At 47.0% G+C, this 21,082-nt stretch overlaps 1 long non-coding RNA gene across 1 annotated transcript; it reads right to left on the minus strand.

Annotated features, from left to right (window-relative positions):
* Positions 1 to 511: 511 nt before the first annotated feature.
* Positions 512 to 1,015, minus strand: LOC132887528 (uncharacterized). The gene is made up of 3 exons (XR_009654852.1): positions 928 to 1,015; positions 693 to 791; positions 512 to 570 (listed from the first exon to the last, which is right to left on the minus strand). It is a non-coding gene; the product is annotated as an uncharacterized LOC132887528 (long non-coding RNA).
* Between the last annotated feature and the right edge of the window lie 20,067 nt (positions 1,016 to 21,082).

Below are 21,082 nucleotides of genomic sequence, written 5' to 3' on the forward strand. Positions count from 1 at the left end.
TTTCCCCCACCGCTCTTCGAATGGCGTCAGAGCCATGAACACATTCGCGGCATAAATGTCTGGCCTGTGCTGGCCTCTTTGTTGGCTCTGCCTGAACAGGTAATCGTCTCGCTCAGCAGAGAGGACCCTGAGCTCAATGTCCGGCAGGGGAGTTCCAGCCGGGACCCTGGGTCCAAGGGTTGATGGGGTGGCGTTGAAAGTCAATTGCCGTCTAGCACTAGCAGTTGTGTGCGGTGCTGGTGGTTGTGCTAGTGTGGCCTGGTGAGCTGTGGGCTGCGCTGCCGTGGCCTGGTGAGCTGTGAGCTGCGCTGCCGCAGGTGGGGGGTTAACCAGCCGCTGCAGAAGTTCCTCCACCTTCTTGAAGCGTTCCTCTGCCTTTGCACGGTCCTCCACTGCCTTGTTAAGATGTTCCTCCACAGCCTTTCTAAACTGCTTCTCCACCTCCAATTCTCTTGACACTGTCTTCAAGCGATTGTCCATGTCATTTAGTTGCTTTTTCATAATCCTAATCTCTTCCTTGTAAAGCCCAGAGCAGCCTGTTCTGCCGCCGGCTGTTGCCACTGTCACAGCCTAAATGAAAATGATAGATGTGAGTCACAATTCATAAACATTAAAAGATAGGCCTATAAATTATATGCACAATGGCTTCATTAGGGTCATTTATTTGGATGGTCTTAACTCAGACAACTTACCGATTTCTTCCTTACAAGGCGCACTTTGGATTTTGCAGGCGTGCTAGCTGGCTTAGCAGACCCCCGTTTTTTGGCAGCGTGTTGCAAGGGCTGCGCTGTCTAGAATAAGCAAAGCAATATTTAGTTTAGAATAGCATAGGCTACTGGAGTCCTGGATGTCCTAAACTGGATGTTTTTTTTAACTAGAAACTAGAATTTTTTTGCAGTGCATAGAAAGTTGCGCACATGAACTTACTTTGGATACAAGACGTTTTGGTCTGTCGACAGTCCGTGCCATGTAGAACGCAGCAGTCTCCATTGTCACCAAAGAAATGTGTTGTCCTATATGAAAATGCTGAAAAAAATCAAATATGCAACGTCTTGCTATTTATTACACATGGACAGGTTTTGTGGGAGGTCCAGCTTGAGGTGACAATGGTCTGGAATGTGAACATTTAGTGGGGGATTCCAGCCTAACGAGCTGTATGCATTACAAAAGGCGAGCTGAATTCAAGAACATGTCCTCAACAAAGAAAACAAATTTTAAAACGATACATGAAAATGGGATTCCTGACGAGCTTTATGCCTTACAAAAGGTGCTGAATTCAAGAACATGTCTTTTAACAATGAATGTGTAAACAGCTAAATCAATTTTTAGAAAGATACATGAAAATGGGATTCAATGCCATGAGTTAATCTGTAGGCAAGTCGAGAATCTTCACAGAGGGGGTATATTTCTTACGCATATCGGAATCAATGTAACACGCCCAATAATGACAGAATAAAGGGTGTGTAGCCTTTAATATGTTTCATATATATCAGGAAAAGTAGTTATATGTTTAAATGCCCAGTCAATATGAAACAAATCTTACCTCAAAGTTTTTTTTTCCACGGCGATTTTCCGCTGCATATCAAAGACGTGTACTTCTGGACAGGGCCGGCTGTAGGTCTTTGGCTGCCCTAGGCGAGATTGAGTTTTAGCGCCCCCCCCCTCCCCCCAGAAAAAACCCTCTAATAACATCTAAATAACACTTTAATCTAATCACTCTATTACTTTTAAACAATGTACAGTGCATGGACAATAAACAAGAAGTCATTTTTATCTTTTTCATTATTGTTATTATTGTTAATCATTATTCACATAAAGTGTCACAAAGTAAAATGACCACACAAATTCAATACATATCTCCATATAATGGGCAAAAACTCTTCCGCACCCTGTTCAAAGTGTAGTGCATGGACAATAAACAAGAAATTGTTTTTAGTTTCTTTTTTGCTATTAAAAGTTAAGTCATCTCTGAAGAATTAACAAATTAAATGAATAAAAAATTCTACAATTCTAAATTGTGCAAACTTAAGCACCCTGTTAGGACATCAATGGGCTGTATTTTCAAACAAAAGTGCTATTGCTGTATGGGTACTTTGTTATTGAAGTAACATTACAATGGGACTCGTCTGGTCTTCCTAATGGTCCTTGATAATATCATCAAATGATATTTCTCTTGAGATCTCTTGGTTGATGCTCATTACAGCAAGCCCATTCAGACGTTCTTGACTCATTGTTGACCTTAAGTACTGTATGTCTTCAGCAGTTTTAATTTTGAAAAGCTTCTTTCAGCAGCAGCTACAGTACTGTCACAGGTAGTGTAACAGCAGAGGTAAGGAGCGCGTATTTCTACATCCCCAGCCGCTTCAGAGGTGTTGTAAAAAAGGTTTTCAACCTTTCATGAGCCAGGGCGCACTTTTTTCAATGAAAAAATCTCAAGGCACATCACCAATAGAAAATGTTGACTGAAACTAAAACGCTGTTGCCAATATTTACAATATACAGTCATTCTATAATTTCCCACGGTACACTTGGTGATCTCTCACGGCACACTAGTGTTCCGCGGTACTAGAGTTCGGCAGCACAGTGGTTGAAAACACTGTACTGTACACCACTGATGTACTTGGTAACATCTCCATTCAATAACTCCATCCCTCCTTTTTGGTGGGGTTTTGGTCGCCCTTGGCGCCCCTGGGCACACTGCGCTCTAGGCAATCGCCGGCGCTGGTAAAGAGAACACATCTGAGTGCTTGTTTCGTTTCCCTGCAGTCTTGACGCACTGAGATTGTTTCTTGTTTTCAACGCGTTTATTACATTTTCCTCCAGGAAGCTCTTCGCAACATGGTTGCTTGAATGAGCTGCTAAACTGTCATTTTAATGAGAACACAGATCAACAAAGCAACTTTGTTTTATTTAAAAAAAAAAACGTGCCAGGCACCATTGGAATATCTCGCTGCGAAACGTGTTCGGTGCATAAAAGACCTTTACTTCAGCCCAGACTGCTCAACGACACCGACAGACTGCTCCAAGTGCAGCCATATTCAAAACAAGCAACATATCTATGTCAGTTACTGTATCTACGTAATGCAAAAACACTCTTTAGCCAACAACACTTAGGCTATTACATGGCCAAAACAGAGAATAGCCGCAGATGCGCACTTGAGCGCTTATTGTTTCATGATTAACAACCACCACCACACCCCACCCCACCCCGCTTTTTTTGACAAATCGCACCCTGACTACATGCTTTGCTGTACAATTAAATTAGGCTAAGACATTATAATGCTGACTCGTTTTCAGAATAGTGGAAGTCATAATTTTTCTCCCCCCGTTTCTGCGCCCCTGGATGGACGCAGCGCCCTTAGCATTTGCCTATATTGCCTATGCCAGGGGCCGGCTCTGAACACAACACAACTGTTGAACGCAACACATTTCTAAAAGACTAGTAAAACTGTTCCCCAGATTTGCATTTGTTTAGCTCAGAGCACTGACATGTACATCTGAAAGCCTCTCCTAATTGGGGGGGGGGGGGGGGGGGGGGGGGGACATGGGGGGCCAGTTGCCACGTCACTTTGTGTCAGTTTGGAGTCAGATTTACTGTATGTAATTATGTAATTGATTAAGAGACTCAATAACTCTATCGGCATAAGTGTTCTTGTTTTTTTCGTAGGGAACCATGGCGGCAGTGAGGCATTAGGTTGAAAATACACAGTGAAATAAACAATGCAGACCGTTCACCGGTCAGCACTATTCCATGACTGCACAACGATGTTACAACATAGGCATACAGTTAAAAACAAGAATAGAGACGTTCGTGCCTTTTTTTTTTTTTATTAAAAAGGTGCACATGTAATCACAAATCTTAAATCAGAAATTTCAACTGAGTACGCTATTTGAAGACAGGGTATCATTTCCCGCTATGCCCTCCTTTGTTGCTAATAACCAGATTGATTACATTGTGGGTTCACCACCCACAGAGGTAGCAGTAGGGGACTGGTGCAATGTGGATTGGGTGGCAGTCGAAGGCAGGGGCCTCGACGACCTGATCCCCGGACACAGCGGCTGGCTGTTGGGACATGGAATGTCACTTCGCTGGGGGGGAAAGAGCCTGAGCTTGTGCGGGAGGTTGAGAGGTACCGGCTAGAGATAGTCGGGCTCACCTCCACGCACAGCTTGGGCTCTGGAACCCAGCTCCTCGAGAGGGGCTGGACTCTCCACTTCTCTGGAGTCGCCCGTGGTGAGCGGCGGCGGGCTGGTGTGGGCTTGCTTATAGCTCCCCAGCTCAGCCGCCATGTGTTGGAGTTTACCCCAGTGAACGAGAGGGTCGCCTCGCTGCGCCTTCGGATTGGGGAGAGGGCTCTTGCTGTTGTTTGTGCCTATGGCCCAAATAGCAGTATAGAGTATCCGGCCTTCTTGGAGTCCCTGGGAGAGGTACTGAGGAGTGCTCAGACTGGGGACTCCATTGTGTTACTGGGGGACTTCAATGCTCACGTGGGAGATGACAGTGACACCTGGAGGGGCGTGGTTGGGAGGAACGGCCTCCCCGATCTGAACCCGAGTGGTGTTTTGTTATTGGACTTCTGTGCTAGTCACGGTTTGTCCATAACGAACACCATGTTCGAGCATAGGGGTGTCCATAAGTGCACGTGGCACCAGGACACCTTAGGTCGGAGGTCGATGATCGACTTTGTAGTCGTTTCATCTGATCTCCGGCCCTATGTCTTGGACACTCGGGTGAAGAGAGGGGCTGAGCTGTCAACTGATCACCACCTGGTGGTGAGTTGGATCCGCTGGCGGAGGAGGAAGCTGGACAGACCTGGCAGGCCCAAACGTATGGTGAGGGTCTGCTGGGAACGTCTGGCCGAGCACTCTGTCGGGGAGGTCTTCAACTCCCACCTCCGGGAGAGCTTTTCCCAGCTTCCGAGGGAGGCGGGGGACATTGAGTCTGAGTGGACCATGTTCTCTACCTCCATTGTGGACGCAGCTGTTCAGAGCTGTGGCCGCAAGGTCTCCGGTGCCTGTCGTGGCGGCAATCCCCGAACCCGGTGGTGGACACCAGAAGTAAGGGATGCCGTCAAGCTGAAGAAGGAGTCCTATCGGGCCATGTTAACCTCCAGGACTCCCGAGGCAGCTGACGGGTATCGGCAGGCCAGGCGTGCTGCAGCTCGGGCAGTTGTGGAGGCAAAAACTCGGAACTGGGAGGAGTTCGGGGAGGCCATGGAGAAGGACTATCGGTCGGCCTCAAAGAAATTCTGGCAAACCGTCCGGCGCCTCAGGAGGGGGAAGCAGTACTCTGCCAACACTGTTTACAGTGCGGGTGGGGAGCTGTTGACCTCGACTGGGGACATTGTCGGGCGGTGGATGGAATACTTTGAGGATCTCCTCAATCCCACCGTCATGTCTTCCACTGAGGAGACTGAGGCTGATGACTCAGAGGTGGACTCGTCCATTACCCAAGCCGAAGTCACTGAGGTGGTTTGCAACCTCCTCGGTGGCAAGGCACCGGGGGTGGATGAGATCCGCCCTGAGTATCTCAAGTCTCTGGATGTTGTGGGGCTGTCTTGGTTGACACGCCTCTGCAACATCGCGTGGCGGTCAGGGACAGTGCCTCTGGAGTGGCAGACTGGGGTGGTGGTCCCTCTTTTTAAGAAAGGGGACCGGAGAGTGTGCCCCAATTATAGGGGAATCACACTTCTCAGCCTCCCAGGGAAGGTTTACTCCAGGGTACTGGAGAGGAGAATTCGACCAATAGTCGAACCTCGGATCCAGGAGGAACAATGCGGTTTTCGTCCTGGTCGCGGAACACTGGACCAGCTCTATACCCTTCATAGGGTGCTCGAGGGTTCATGGGAGTTTGCCCAACCAGTCCACATGTGCTTTGTGGATCTGGAGAAGGCATTCGACCGTGTCCCCCGTAGTATTCTGTGGGGGGTGCTTCGGGAGTATGGGGTTCGGGGCTCTTTGCTAAGGGCTGTCCGGTCCCTGTACGAACGGAGCAGGAGTCTGGTTCGCATTGCCGGCAGTAAGTCAGACCTGTTCCCAGTGCATGTTGGACTCCGTCAGGGCTGCCCTTTGTCACCGGTTCTGTTCATAATTTTTATGGACAGAATTTCTAGGCGCAGCCAGGGGCCAGAAGGAATCCTGTTTGGGAACCACAGGATTTCATCTCTGCTTTTTGCGGATGATGTTGTCCTGTTGGCTTCTTCAAACCAGGACCTTCAGCATGCACTGGGGCGGTTTGCAGTCGAGTGTGAAGCGGCTGGGATGAGAATCAGCACCTCCAAGTCCGAGGCCATGGTTCTCGACCGGAAAAGGGTGGCTTGCCCTCTCCAGGTTGGTGGAGAAGTTCTGCCTCAAGTGGAGGAGTTTAAGTATCTCGGGATCTTGTTCACGAGTGAGGGAAGGATGGAGCGTGAGATCGACAGGCGGATCGGTGCAGCCTCCGCAGTGATGCGGTCGCTTTACCGGTCCGTTGTGGTGAAGAAGGAGCTGAGCCAAAAGGCGAAGCTCTCAATTTACCGGTCGATCTATGTTCCGACTCTCACCTATGGTCATGAGCTTTGGGTAATGACCGAAAGGACAAGATCGCGGATACAAGCGGCCGAAATGAGTTTCCTTCGCAGGGTGGCTGGGCGCTCCCTTAGAGATAGGGTGAGAAGCACAGTCACTCGGGAGGAGCTCGGAGTAGAGCCGCTGCTGCTCCACATCGAGAGGAACCAGCTGAGGTGGCTCGGGCATCTTTTTCGGATGCCTCCTGGACGCCTCCCTGGGGAGGTGTTCCAGGCATGTCCCCCCGGGAGGAGGCCCCGGGGAAGACCCAGGACACGCTGGAGGGACTATGTCTCTCGGCTGGCCTGGGAACGCCTCGGTGTTCTTCCCGAGGAGCTGGCCGAGGTGTCTGGGGAAAGGGAAGTTTGGGCTTCCCTGCTTAGACTGCTGCCTCCGCGACCCGGTCCCGGATAAAGCGGAAGAAGACGAGACGAGACGAGATTACATTTGATAAACCTGATATAAGTCTGTTGCAGAAATCCACGGTCACTTTTGTGTTCCAGAACACTTGCATGACTTTGATAAGCTCCTGCTTTGTACCTGGCTTTGCGTCTTTGCGGATATAGTCCTTCATGGCGTGCCAAACCAGTTCGATTGGATTCAAGTCCGGTGATTCTGCTGGAGTTTTAACCCAGTTGATGCCCTCTGATGCTAAGGCCACATCCACACGACAACGGCAACGTGATGTTATTTAAAAAAAATATCGCCTCCAAATGGGCAAAGATCAGTAGAAATCAGGTCCATATGGCAACGCAACGCTTGCTGAAAACGATGCAATACACATGCCACACCTCTAGGGGCGCTGTAAGACGGTCCCTTCGGACACACCAGAACAACCCATACGAAAAAGAACAGTAAAGAACTTATAAGAGTTTACCACTGTCTTAGTAGTAAATCCTTATAAATATAAATAAATATATATGCCATGTATGATTTACTCCTGAAAGTGGCCCATTTTGCATTTTCCTCATACAAATTTTTTATGAAAATCTAGTATGTATGAAGTGAACATTGTGCATGGTTTTTACAGATAATGTGTATGATGAATTACACTGTCTTTGTATGCTTCATGTAATGTTTGTAGTTTTAAATTATATTTTACAGTTTAAAATGTACATGCCTTTTATATGTAAATCCAACACAAACATATGTGGATTTACATATAAAAGGCATATACATTTTAAACTGTAAAATATAATTTAAAACTACAAACATTACATGAAGCATACAAAGACGGTGTAATTCATACACATTATCTGTAAAAACCATGCACAATGTTCACTTCATACATACTAGATTTTCATAAAAAATTTGTATGAGGAAAATGCAAAATGGGCCACTTTCAGGAGTAAATCATACATGGCATATATATTTATTTATAAATCCTTATAAGGATTTATCCTTATATTTATAAGGATTTACTACTAAGACAGTGGTAAACTCTTATAAGTTCTTTACTGTTCTTTTTCGTATGGGAATAGAAGTAAGGACGCATGCGCATAAACTATTATGCGCGAGACTTCATATTAGCCACAAAGTCAGGAAAATCTGTTCGTAAAATTACATTATAATGACCAAATACAATGAAAAGTATTTTTCCAGTCTCACCTGTGAAAGATAATCCCATGTGATCTCGTTTGGACGGTAAACCTGTTGGTACAGTTAAACGCAGCTAATCTTTATTCTCCGCTTTGACCTTTCCAATATGGCGGCGAGGATGACGTACGCGGAAGGCGGCGTCTTTAATGGTCCGGAATAAATTGAATACTACACGTTGATGGATTAATTTGCTGTTTCTCACCTGTGAAAGGTAATCCCATGTGATCTCCTTTGGACGGTAAACCTGTTGGTACAGTTAAACGCAGCTAATCTTTATTCTCCGCTTTGACCTTTCCAAAATGGCGACGAGGATGACGTACGCGGAAGGCGGCGTCTTTAATTGTCCGGAATAAATTGAATGATACACGTTGATGGATTAATTTGCTTTTCTACGCCCTTTTTTGAGGAATGTATTGTAGGACTTAAACCATCATCTGAAGAGGTGAGATCGCTCCTTTTTTCCCCCTTATTTTTGCTGGCGGGATTGACTCTGCCCTAAGGGCTATTCTCTCTCTCTCTCACTTTGCACCAGGCATTACACAATAAATATTCACAGTGAAAATATTTTGTAAGCGCGTTTCATGAACCAAGTTATAGGATTTCTTGACAACTCGCATCGCATCGCAATGAGATCATTGGCACTACTGGTGTTAAGAATCAGACTATTTTATAAATGAATATTTTGCTGTAGAGCTGCAGTGTTTGTACAATTGCATGTTTTTGCTTCACTATTACTGTCACTATTCTGCTTCTTGCATTACTACTGTGAACTAACACTGAACATAATAATAATAATAATAATAATAATAATAATATCCAAGCTCGTGTTTCACTCTCACTAGTGCTCTGTAAGGCTTTTTCCTGGTGATATTCGTTACACTTCTACCTGGCGTGAAGCACTCACAGTCATGTGGTTGTGACGTCATCGTAAACAAATCCGTTTTACTCATCCAGACGACTTCACAACGGCAACGTTGCCAGATCTTTCCACTCTGGAACCCGTTCTCAAAAAGATTGCGTTTTGGGCACCCAAAACGCCGGTGCCGTGTGGACGCCAGGCCTAAACGATAAGCAATTGTATCGGAGTCACCTGAATCCGTTGCCGTGTGGACAGGGCCTAAGTAAGCCGCAGCTGCGGTGTGCTTTGGGTCATTGTCCTGGAAAAAGCGGTGATCAGTCCCAAAATTTTCCCTGATGTATGGTGCTGCAAATTCTTTTATGATGGTCTCCTCAAAATATTCTCTGTCCATTATTCCCTCAAAAATGACAAGGGGACCTGCTCCATATCGGGAAATCATTCCCCATGCATGCAGCTTCAGTGGGTGCTTTGGTCGTGGCTTTGAGACGAAGTGTCCCTTTTTATGGAAACTTTGTCTTGCAAAGTGTTCCAATGCGACTGTCGTTTCGCCAGTGAATAGCACATTGTCAAACAACTCCCCCGACTTCTTCCATTCAGAAGCTTGTCGCAACCTTGCCTCTTTGTTGCGTTCTTTCAGCATTGGACAGAAACGGGTCGAGGAAAATTTCCAACCCATTTGTCTGCGAGCACGGCGTATGCTTGTTAAGCTCAGTTCAATACCAAAATCGGCCTTGATTCTTTGTTGAACAGCCAGGGCATTCATTTCAGTGTTGGCTTTAGTCATCTCGTCGATTGCAGAGAGGACATTGCTATGAAAATAAAATGAAACACGTTAGGTTGGAAAGTCTAATGGTAGGCTATAAGTGGCCTTCTTAAGTCGTTTCACGGGTTGGATACTTACGTATGCAATTTCCTTGGACCAGAGCGACGGGGTGGCCTCTCTTTGTAGTGATATCTCACAGCTTGCATTGTAACCTTAATTCCACGGCATGCCAAACTTTTTCTTATTTCTTGTGTGGACTTTCCTTCTCGCCTCATTGCATGAATCTGTTGGGAACTCTCTCTGCTGATGCGCGTCATATTTTTGTTGTACTGGATCTAAGCGCAGTCATATTATATTGACAGGGAGGGGGATGGGGGTGTGATGGGGTGTGTCAGTGGTCCAGCTTGGATGGCGAACACGTTAACAAGCAGTGCTTTTAGGTGTGAAAAGGGCCGGTCTCAACAGTCTGTTCAATACAGCAGTCTACTGAAGGCACAAAAGTGAAATGCACACATTTTGTATTGGGTCAAAGCTGGGTCGGCCAAGATGTGATATACATTGTCTGAGTGATGGGCAGTATTCCATTTATAGTTTGAGAAATTACATACAATTTTACCCATGACAAGTACAGTATAGTAGTATGCTGTCAGGTTTGGTTCATAAAAAATAGAGTACAGTCAGGGCCGGCTCTACAGTAGGTCTTTGGCTGCCCTAGGCGAGATTGAGTTTTAGCGCCCCCCCCCCCCCCCCCCCAGAAAAAAAACCCTCTAATAACATCTAAATAACACTTTAATCTAATCACTCTATTCTATTACTTTTAAACAATGTACAGTGCATGGACAATAAACAAGAAGTCATTTTTATCTTTTTCATTATTGTTATTATTGTTAATCATTATTCACATAAAGTGTCACAAAGTAAAATGACCACACAAATTCAATACATATCTCCATATAATGGGCAAAAACTCTTCCGCACCCTGTTCAAAGTGTAGTGCATGGACAATAAACAAGAAATTGTTTTTAGTTTCTTTTTTGCTATTAAAAGTTAAATCATCTCTGAAGAATTAACAAATTAAATGAATAAAAAATTCTACAATTCTAAATTGTGCAAACTTAAGCACCCTGTTAGGACATCAATGGGCTGTATTTTCAAACAAAAGTGCTATTGCTGTATGGGTACTTTGTTATTGAAGTAACATTACAATGGGACTCGTCTGGTCTTCCTAATGGCAAATTCCTTGATAATATCATCAAATGATATTTCTCTTGAGATCTCTTGGTTGATGCTCATTACAGCAAGCCCATTCAGACGTTCTTGACTCATTGTTGACCTTAAGTACTGTATGTCTTCAGCAGTTTTAATTTTGAAAAGCTTCTTTCAGCAGAAGCTACTGTCACAGGTAGTGTAACAGCAGAGGTAAGGAGCGCGTACAGTATTTCTACATCCCCAGCCGCATCAGAGGTGTTGTAAAAAAGGTTTTCAACCTTTCATGAGCCAGGGCGCACGTTTTTCAATGAAAAAATCTCCAGGCACATCACCAATAGAAAATGTTGACTGAAACTAAAACGCTGTTCCCAATACTTACAATATACAGTCATTCTATAATTTCCCACGGTACACTTGGTGATCTCTCACGGCACACTAGTGTTCCGCGGTACTAGAGTTCGGCAGCACAGTGGTTGAAAACACTGAACACCACTGATGCACTTGGTAACATCTCCATTCAATAACTCCATCCCTCCTTTTTGGTGGGGTTTTGGTCGCCCTTGGCGCCCCTGGGCACACTTTGCGCTCTAGGCAATCGCCGGCGCTGGTAAAGAGAACACATCTGAGTGCTTGTTTCGTTTCCCTGCAGTCTTGACGCACTGAGATTGTTTCTTGTTTTCAATGCGTTTATTATATTTTCCTCCAGGAAGCTCTTCGCAACATGGTTGCTTGAATGAGCTGCTAAACTGTCATTTTATTGAGAACACAGATCAACAAAGCAACTGTGTTTTATTAAAAAAAAGGTGCCAGGCACCATTGGAATATCTCGCTGCGAAACGTGTTCGGTGCATAAAAGACCTTTACTTCAGCCCAGACTGCTCAACGACACCGACAGACTGCTCCAAGTGCAGCCATATTCAAAACAAGCAACAGATCTATGTCAGTTATCTACGTTATGCAAAAACACTCTTTAGCCAACAACACTTAGGCTATTACATGGCCAAAACAGAGAATAGCCGCAGATGCGCACTTGAGTGCTTATTGTTTCATGATTAACAACCACCACCACACCCCACCCCGCTTTTTTTGACAAATCGCACCCTGACTACATGCTTTGCTGTACAATTAAATTAGGCTAAGACATTATAATGCTGACTCGTTTTCAGAATAGTGGAAGTCATAATTTTTCTCCCCCCGTTTCTGCGCCCCTGGATGGACGCAGCGCCCTTAGCATTTGCCTAAATTGCCTATGCCACGGGCCGGCTCAGAGTACAGTGAATGGTTTCTGTTTACAACACGATGTTTCATTCATCCCGCATACGTGTTTCAATTGTCCCGACAGTGCGGGACGGTTGAAACGAACAACATGTTGCGTTCGAAGTTAAAATCAGCGTGATACCTTAACGGCTGTGTGAAATTACATTTGCAACTAATAGAATACACATGTGGGTTGTATGATCTATGACAAAGTAATTTTCATCTGCTTCATTATCTTTGAAAATGACCATTAAGTAAAAAGTGTTTCATTCGTCCAGGCCCCTACTTGGAATTGGACATACCATTTCACCCAAATTACAAAACCAACAAATTCAGCATCTTTGTAAATTTTACTTCAACCACATGTTGCCAGAATTGGTAAATGACTACATGACCAACAACAAGGAAATGTAGACCATGCAGCAGAAAAAAAAAATGCTCATGTACAGTACAGTAGGGTACAGCTGACTGTTGTTTAAGTTTCACTGGAAGTACAGTATGCCTGGGACCAATCGACCTTAGGGGCTTTGTTATTGTTCCCGTCCTGAATGGGTGTATACACGGCTCTGGTTTTCATGTGAGAGGAGCGCCCTCTAATGGCGACACTATGTAATGCAATGAATGAGCGTGTTGGGGCGTGTTTAGACTTTGCATAGAACAAGGGGGGTTCATGGAAACCTCATGGGAGACGGCAGGAATCCGCACGGTATCCGCACGGTATCCGCACGGAGAGAAAAAAAGTAGAAGGCTCCTACTGTACCTTGACCTGCATTATGTTGTGCACATATCAAGCATTGCTTGCAAAATTTCGCAGCATAATTTGAAAACCCCTTTGTGAACCATCTCTTTGTTACTTCTGCTACCATCCCCCCTTTTGACACATGGGTGAGCCCATGTGCCAATTTTGCATAGAAAGGGAACATGTATTTTGGTAGACAGGGACGGCCCGAGGGACAAACCCAGACTGAGTTTGCAAGGATACAGCCTGCCTGTTTCCAGACTCGTCTCTTGTCCTGGGTGGCAGTGCTCTGAAGGTCCGCTAGCTGTAAACAAGGGGTAGAAACCTGAGGAAAAGCAAGGTTAGAGGGTGACCTGGAAGCTGAGGCCGCACACTTAGCTGCCGCATCCGCCCTGGCATTCCCTTGAGACACAAGATCAGTATTGTTAGTATGGGCAGCACACTTGCACACAGCAATGGCTCTAGGGAGTAGAACAGCATCCAACAACTCAGAGACCAGTTTATGATGTGCAATGGGAGATCCTGTGCTAGTGAGAAAATTTCTATGTTTCCAAATGGTGCCAAAATCATGCACAACGCCAAATGCATACCTACTGTCTGTAAAAATATTGACAGATTGCCCTGTTGCCAATTTGCATGCCTCAATGAGGGCACAGAGCTCTGTAGCCTGCGCCGACAGGTTTGAGGGCAGACGTGATGCCTTGAGGACCTCGTGATCTGAGACTACGGCAAAACCTACTTTGTTCTTTCCCGTCTCTGGGTCTCTGGAGGCTGAACCATCCACATAGAGGATCATGTCTGGATTTTCCAAAGGGTCGCTCTTTAAATCTGCCCTGGGGGAACAAAAATTGTTAGTGAGAGCAACACAGTCATGTGGCTCTCCATCATCCTCTGTAGGGAGAAGAGAGGCAGGATTCAGAACAGTACAATGTTTCACAGTGATGTTAGGCATATCAAGTATGACTGTGTTATACTTCAACCATCTCTGTGCTGACAAATGTGACATCTTTTTCTCCAACAGAAGCAGGGAGACAGCATGTGGGACCAAAAGGGTGAGGTTAGAATACCCCACAATATTTCTGGAGGCAGTTACCTCTTTTTCAGCTGCAGCAACTGCACGCAGGCAAACAGGAAGTCCAGCCGCCACTGGATCCAGCCTGCTGGAGAAGTAGGCTACAGGTCTCAATCTATCCCCATGTTTCTGCAAAAGAACAGAGGTCATAAAACCCTTCTTTTCATCTACAGTTTGAACAAATGGTTTATTGGGGTCAGGCAGTCCCAACGTAGGTGTGGTCTGCAGAGCACTCTTTAGGGACGTCAGGCGTGCGCAGGACAGCTGCAGCATTGACTGCTTGCAGATCTTGGACAAACCTCCACTCATCGGGCTGGGACGGTTTTCTTGCCTTCTTAACTGGAAAAATAGGAGTGCGCACTGGAGAGTCCGGGCAAAGGACAATTACATCTGCCTTCAGCAATGAATCAAAGACCGGTCTTATACCTGCGATTGCTTCTGGTTTGAGTGGGTACTGGGTCTGTTTAGGACTGAAATCTGATTTGGGGGTGATCACCACTGGTCCATCATTCTTTATTAGGCCTACATCATGTTTACCCTTCGCCAAAACGGAATTTGGAACTCCCGCCAATTTGGGGTGCACCTCTGCTGGAGTTATGCCTGTGGTAACAGAGACAAACAGGCCACTATGGCTGGGGTCCCCAGGACCCTGGTCATCAGTGGCTAATATTACGCTGCGCTTAACATGCACACACATAGCCTGACTTTGCTTGTAGACCCCAAGCCTTTGACAAAACAACACACTAGGGTCCTCTGTTCGGGACCATTCATTGCCATTGGCTGCGCACTTCTTGACCCACTTCCCCATGTCTTTCCAATGGGCGGCTCATGGCCTTGCTAATGATACATGGGATATAGAATTAATGATGTCAAAGAAATCATGTTGGCAACAGTCAACCTCAGAGTCCTCTGACACGAGGCCGCTTATAACATGTTTGAGAACACTGCAATGAACATTGATGCAGCTGTTTGGACAACGAGTAAAATAGACCTGCACAGCGCAATAATGTTTAGACCAATACATAGTTTGAGGGTCAATCTTTCACGTGCATGGGGGTCTGCAAACCAAGTCTCTTCAAACTCTACATCTTGACCTTGGTGAACATGTGCTGTGCAATGCAAATGTTCCTCTTTCATATAATCTGTGTCAACTGATGAGGTGTTCAAGTATGCGAGCTGTACAAGGTGTTTGGGAGTTTGTGAGAGTTGATCTGAGCAGAGCCGCCAGACATACATATACAGGGGGCTTCCAAACCCATACTGCACACTGCACATTTCACTTACTTCAATAGTTAGCCCATCTGGAGTGGACGTGAGATTTACTCCTAATTTGCACATTAAATCACGTGCTAACAAGTTTACTGGACATGTATGTGAGATGAGAAATGAGTGGGACATAACTATTCCTCCCTCGCTTTCACACGGGAGGTTGACTGAGAAAGTTTCGGTTACAGGTCATCCTGAGATGCCCATCGTCTGAATAGAATTTGGGCTGAGCGGTGGGTCTACTGGAAGTACCCCATGTTGTGTCACTGAGTGTCCTGCTCCAGAATCTACTAAAAAGGTTAACACATGCCCACATACAGTGAGGGGCATACAAGGGAGTTTAGAGAAGGGAGTAGTTGTGTATTTTAACAAACTTAATGCAACTTCGGGTGTACTGTATCTATTTGGACTAGTGTATCGGGCGTTTCTGTGTAGTCTTGCTGTTGCATGCAGGTGCTGCTACTAATGTGTTTAACGTTATGTGAATGCTCCTGTCTATGTGTATGTGTATCATCAGATGTGTGTGTGTTACCTCCCCTGTTCTCTGTGTGGGGCCCGTTCCCGGAGTCCGCCCATCAGTCTGCTTTGCTGTACTCCTCACAGGGCCTCTGCCTGCTACTGTGGAGACAATCTCAAGCAATGTGTCCCTTTTGATTGCAGTTGTAGCAGGTTGCACCTTTTATCCAGGACAAGTCACTCCAGGTCGTCCTGCCTCGGCCCCTACTTCGACCTCTTCCTCTTCTTCCTCTTTCTCCAGGCTGAACAGTCATTGCCAGCCACGCTCCAGGCTGGTGTAGTCATTCGCTGGTCAGCTTCCGGCCACTCTTTGGAAACCTTGTTCCAATCTGTACCCATCTTGGTCATGATTAGGTGGCGAAGCTCATGGGTGGTTGGTCGGAATTCTATGCAAAATATCAACAGTTCATGACCACATCTCTTTCCTCCTACCTCTCTCACATTGGGAAGAGAAGCCATGCTTTCCTTCATGTCAGCTGTCATCCAGGGTCTGTGGACTAAAAGCACGCCGTCAGCTCCAGTCACTTCCACCATTGGAAGATGAAGGACTTCAGACTTTAGATTATGGCCTTGTGGACCCACTGGTGAGCACGTGGTCAGGTCCAGGAGAGTATCTTTTCCATCGCCATATGTAAGACCGGATCTCGTGTGTGATGGAGAAGCGCTGAGAGGCGCTGATGCTGGAGGCGGCTGGTAGGCTGGGAGAGATTCCAGAGGCTCAGTATTTTTTTTCTTCTTTGTCTCGACTTCTCCTCCTTTCTGTGGGTGAAGCGCTTGTGGGAATGATGTTCCGCCTTGCTGAGGAGGCAGTGTGTGTTGGGGTGGTGGGGCAGACTCCAGGTCAGGGTCCATCTGAAATTTCAAACACTGAGAAGAGGGTGAGAGCCCTGCCTGTCATTTCTCTCTTTTGTACTCTCTCTTAAGTGTTTCTTCTTTCCATGCAGAAAACGCCCTCCAGTCCCCTAAGAACTTAACATTATCTGCAAACTCTTCTTTTCCCTTCTGTTTCAACTTTTCTTCTAACTGTCCTATCTGCCTGGGACTAAAACTGCCCTTCTCAGGGAATCCTAAATCCTTTACCCATATGTCAAACTGTGCCAAATAATCCTCGCCATACGAGGTTTTCATAAACTGGATGTTTGGGCTGTCATAGAAACATCCATGTCTTATTATAGCACATGTAGCTTCACACTTACTTGCTTTTTCTTTTCTTTCCCTAACTTACTGTTTCTGTTCCTCATTGTACACTGTTATATCAATAAGTTAAGACAACAATGGCTGAGTTTTTTTTTCAGGATCACAAGAAGAGCAAGTTGGACTACTGTATGTCCAAAAATGCGACACAATAATCCTTTAGGTGTGTTCTTATTAGTAAGCAATTTATCTGACATTTGCCTTAAACTAAAGTAGGTATCATTTAGCACAACAACCTCAAAGACAACTCACGCATGTGTACAAAAGCTGTTTCTCTGTTTCAGAATTTGGAGGAGGACAGTACTCTGTTAATTCATCAATATTTTGCGTGCACACCAGTGTGTCTTTGCGTTTTCACGATCAAACCTCTCTATCCCATTCCCCAGACGGGCCAGTTATTCACACAGAACAAAGGGAGCAAGATTCAATTCCCACGAATCGCTGAACGTGAATCCGTCGAAACACGCACCCGTACTTCCCCTCCTCAAGTAGGCGAGCGATTACCCAGTCGTCACTTAGGCGGATAATTCTCTTACACAACCCAATAAACTACTCGCAGTTTATTGTCTCAAAATTGTGTTTATCCGTTGTCTGCAAACATATTGATGGTACCACAGCTTAGCAGTCCTCCTGGGCTCGGACAAACTTTTGTCCATCTCTTATATCAGTCTTCATTGATGAGGACAAATCTCTGTCCATCTCTTATATCATTCTTTAAATACTAGGACAAATCTCTGTGCATTTCTTGTATCACTCTTTAAATACTGTTTCCACTAATTTCTTTACACAAGAATGCAAAGTTATCACTTACTGGTTCGGTGAGCCCTGATGGCCTGGTCTCTTGTCCGAGTTCTCAGCTCTGCACCATAGCCTTGGGAGTGCACCGTCGTCCGAGGATCAGACGCATAGGGCCCACCCAGGGACGCCAAATTTGTAATGGAAATTTCTAATAAACACTTCAGAACGCTTAACAGTTGTCTTTTCAGTCATTTATTATAGTAGATCATTGTAGCAGTTCGTACGGGTGGGTGGAGCACAAAGGATGGCAGGACAGAGATCAGGTTTTAGAACAGGGGCTTTGATTGCCACACTTTTCAGTGAACAATTTTCTCCAACAGACACACACCCACGACTGGCGTCTGGTTCAGGGATGAGCTCCTCTGCTCTCCGCTCTCCCTCCTTAAATAGGGCGCAGTCACTGGGAAGACACACACAAACAGATTAATTGCAGTCAGGTGTAGTGATTCTGCCACTTACCTTCCCTGACTCTGCCCTCCTGTCACAGACCGGCACTTGACCACGCCCCCGCTGCCACATACCCCCACCACCCGACTCAGGCCGGGCAGCCGTCCGGCCATCCGGCCTGCAGCCGACTCTCCCCCCCCCCTTGACGGGAGAGGAAGTCCGCCACGGCCATCTGTACCCCTGGCCTGTGGACCACCTTGAAATTGAAGGGTTGGAGTGCCAGATACCAACGGGTGATTCAGGCGTTGGCATCTTTCATGCGGTGGAGCCACTGGAGGGGCGCGTGGTCCGAATAGAGGGTGAAAGGGTGCCCCAGCAGGTAGTAACAGAGGGCGAGGACCGCCCACTTGATCGCCAGACACTCCTTTTCAATGGTGCTGTAGCGCCCCTCACGCACTGACAGCTTCCTGCTAATGTACAGGACGGGGCGGTCCTCCCCCTCCACCTCCTGGGACAAAACCGCCCCCAGCCCCCTGTCCGACGCATCGGTCTGCAACACAAAGGGGAGAGAAAAGTCAGGGGAGTGTAAAAGTGGCCCCCCACACAGTGCAGCCTTTACCTCAGAAAAAGCCCGCTGGCATTGCTCCGTCCACTGGACCGGATCTGGTGCCCACTTTTTAGTGAGATCAGTCAGCGGGCTGGTGACGTCCGAATAATTAGGTATAAACCTACAGTAATAGCCAGCCAGCCCCAGGAACTGTCTAACCCCCTTTTTGGTCTTGGGCCTCGGGCAGGCCGCAATCGCTGCCGTCTTATTAATTTGGGGACGCACCTGCCCGTTGCCCAAGTGGAAGCCCAGATACCGTACTTCCACCCGCCCAATCGCACACTTCTTTGGGTTGGTGGTGAGCCCCGCTCATCTCAGCGACCTAAGGAGGGCCCTCAGATGTTCGAGGTGCCTCTGCCAGTCATTACTATAGATGATGATATCATCTAGGTAGGCGGCCGCATAAGTGGCGTGAGGGCGGAGGACTCTGTCCATCAGCTGCTGAAATGTAGTGGGCGCCACAAACAGCCCAAACGGAAGGGTGACGAATTGGTGTAAACCAAACGGTGTGGAAAAGGCCGTTTTTTCTTGGGATAGCGGAGTCAAGGGGATCTGCCAATATTCCTTCGTCAAATCCAGTGTCGAATAAAAGCGAGCAGTGCCGAGTCGATCGAGCAACTCATCAATGCGAGGCATTAGGTACGCATCAAATTTAGACACCGCGTTGACTTTTCTGTAGTCCACACAGAACCGGACCGACCCGTCGGCGTTGGGGACCAAGACCACCGGGCTGTTCCAGTCACTATGGGACTCCTCGACGATGCCCATTTCGAGCATAGTCTCAAGTTCTTCCCGAACCACTTTTTTTTGTGTTTGGGTAGTCTGTAAGGGTGGCTACACACTACTACCCCCGGGGGCGTCTCTATGTGGTGCTCTATGAGGTTAGTGCGACCGGGCAGGGGCGAGAACACATCCGAAAACTCGGTCTGCAACTGGGCGACCTCCGTGAGTTGGGTCGGGGAGAGGTGGTCTCCACAGGGGACCGGAGAGGTACATGATGTCAATGCCCCTTTTTGAACCTCCGGCCCCAGCTCCGCCTTCTCCGGAACCACCGACACCAACGCCACGGGGACCTCCTCATTCCAGAGTTTAAGCAGATTGAGGTGGTAAATCTGTAGCGCCCCACCCCTGTCCGCTCGCCTTACCTCATAGTCGACGTCCCCAACTCACCGTGTGACCTCAAAGGGTCCTTGCCACTTGGCGATCAATTTGGAGCTCGACGTGGGCAACAGTACGAGTACCTTATCTCCCGGTGTGAACTCTCTAAGGCGCGTACCCTTGTTGTACAGGCGGGCTTGCCGTTCTTGGGCCTGCCGCAAATTCTCCTGGGTTAGGTGAGTGAACGTGTGGAGTTTTGCGTGCAGGTCCATAACGTTTTGAATTTCGTTCTTACTTTGGGAAGGTCCCTCCTCCCAATTTTCCCGCAGCACGTCTAGGATGCCACATGGCTTACGCCCATATAATAATTCGAATGGGGAGAACCCCGTGGAGGCTTGGGGAACCTCTCGCACTGAAAACAACAAGGGCTCGAGCCACTTATCCCAATTACGTGCGTCCTCACTTACAAATTTTTTAATGATATTTTTGAGGGTGCGATTGAACCGTTCCACTAAACCGTCTGTTTGTGGGTTATACACGCTGGTGCGGATCGGCTTAATCCCCAATAACCCATAAAGTTCACGCCGTGTCCATGATATAAATGTGGTGCCTTGATCAGTTAGAATCTCTTTCGGGATTCCAACTTGGGAGATAACGCGGAAGAGCGCCTCTGCAATACTGCGTGCTGAGATATTGCGCAGAGGCACTGCTTCCGGGTATCGCGTTGCATAATCCACCAGAACTAATATAAAGCGGTACCCTCGTGCTGACCGATCTAATGGCCCGACGAGATCCATCCCAATCCTTTCGAATGGGGTCTCGATTAATGGTAGAGGGCGCAAAGGCGCTTTTGGAATGGCCGCTGGATTTACTAACTGGCATTCGCGGCACGCCGTACACCACCTACGAACATCGCCGCGAATCCCTGGCCAATAGAATCGGGCCATTATTCGGGCTAGTGTTTTATCCTGCCCTAAGTGTCCAGCCATGGGATTAAAGTGAGCCGCCTGGAATACCAATTCCCGGTGGCTCTTTGGAATCAAAAGCTGCATGACTCGCTCTTTAGTTTGAGTGTCCTGCGTCACTCGGTATAATCTATCCTTCATAATCGCGAAGTAGGGGAAGGACGGGGTGGCGTTCGGCTGGAGCGTTTGGCCATCGATTACTCTCAC

Source organism: Neoarius graeffei, chromosome 6 (genome assembly GCF_027579695.1).
Source record: "Neoarius graeffei isolate fNeoGra1 chromosome 6, fNeoGra1.pri, whole genome shotgun sequence".
NCBI lineage: Eukaryota > Metazoa > Chordata > Actinopteri > Siluriformes > Ariidae > Neoarius > Neoarius graeffei.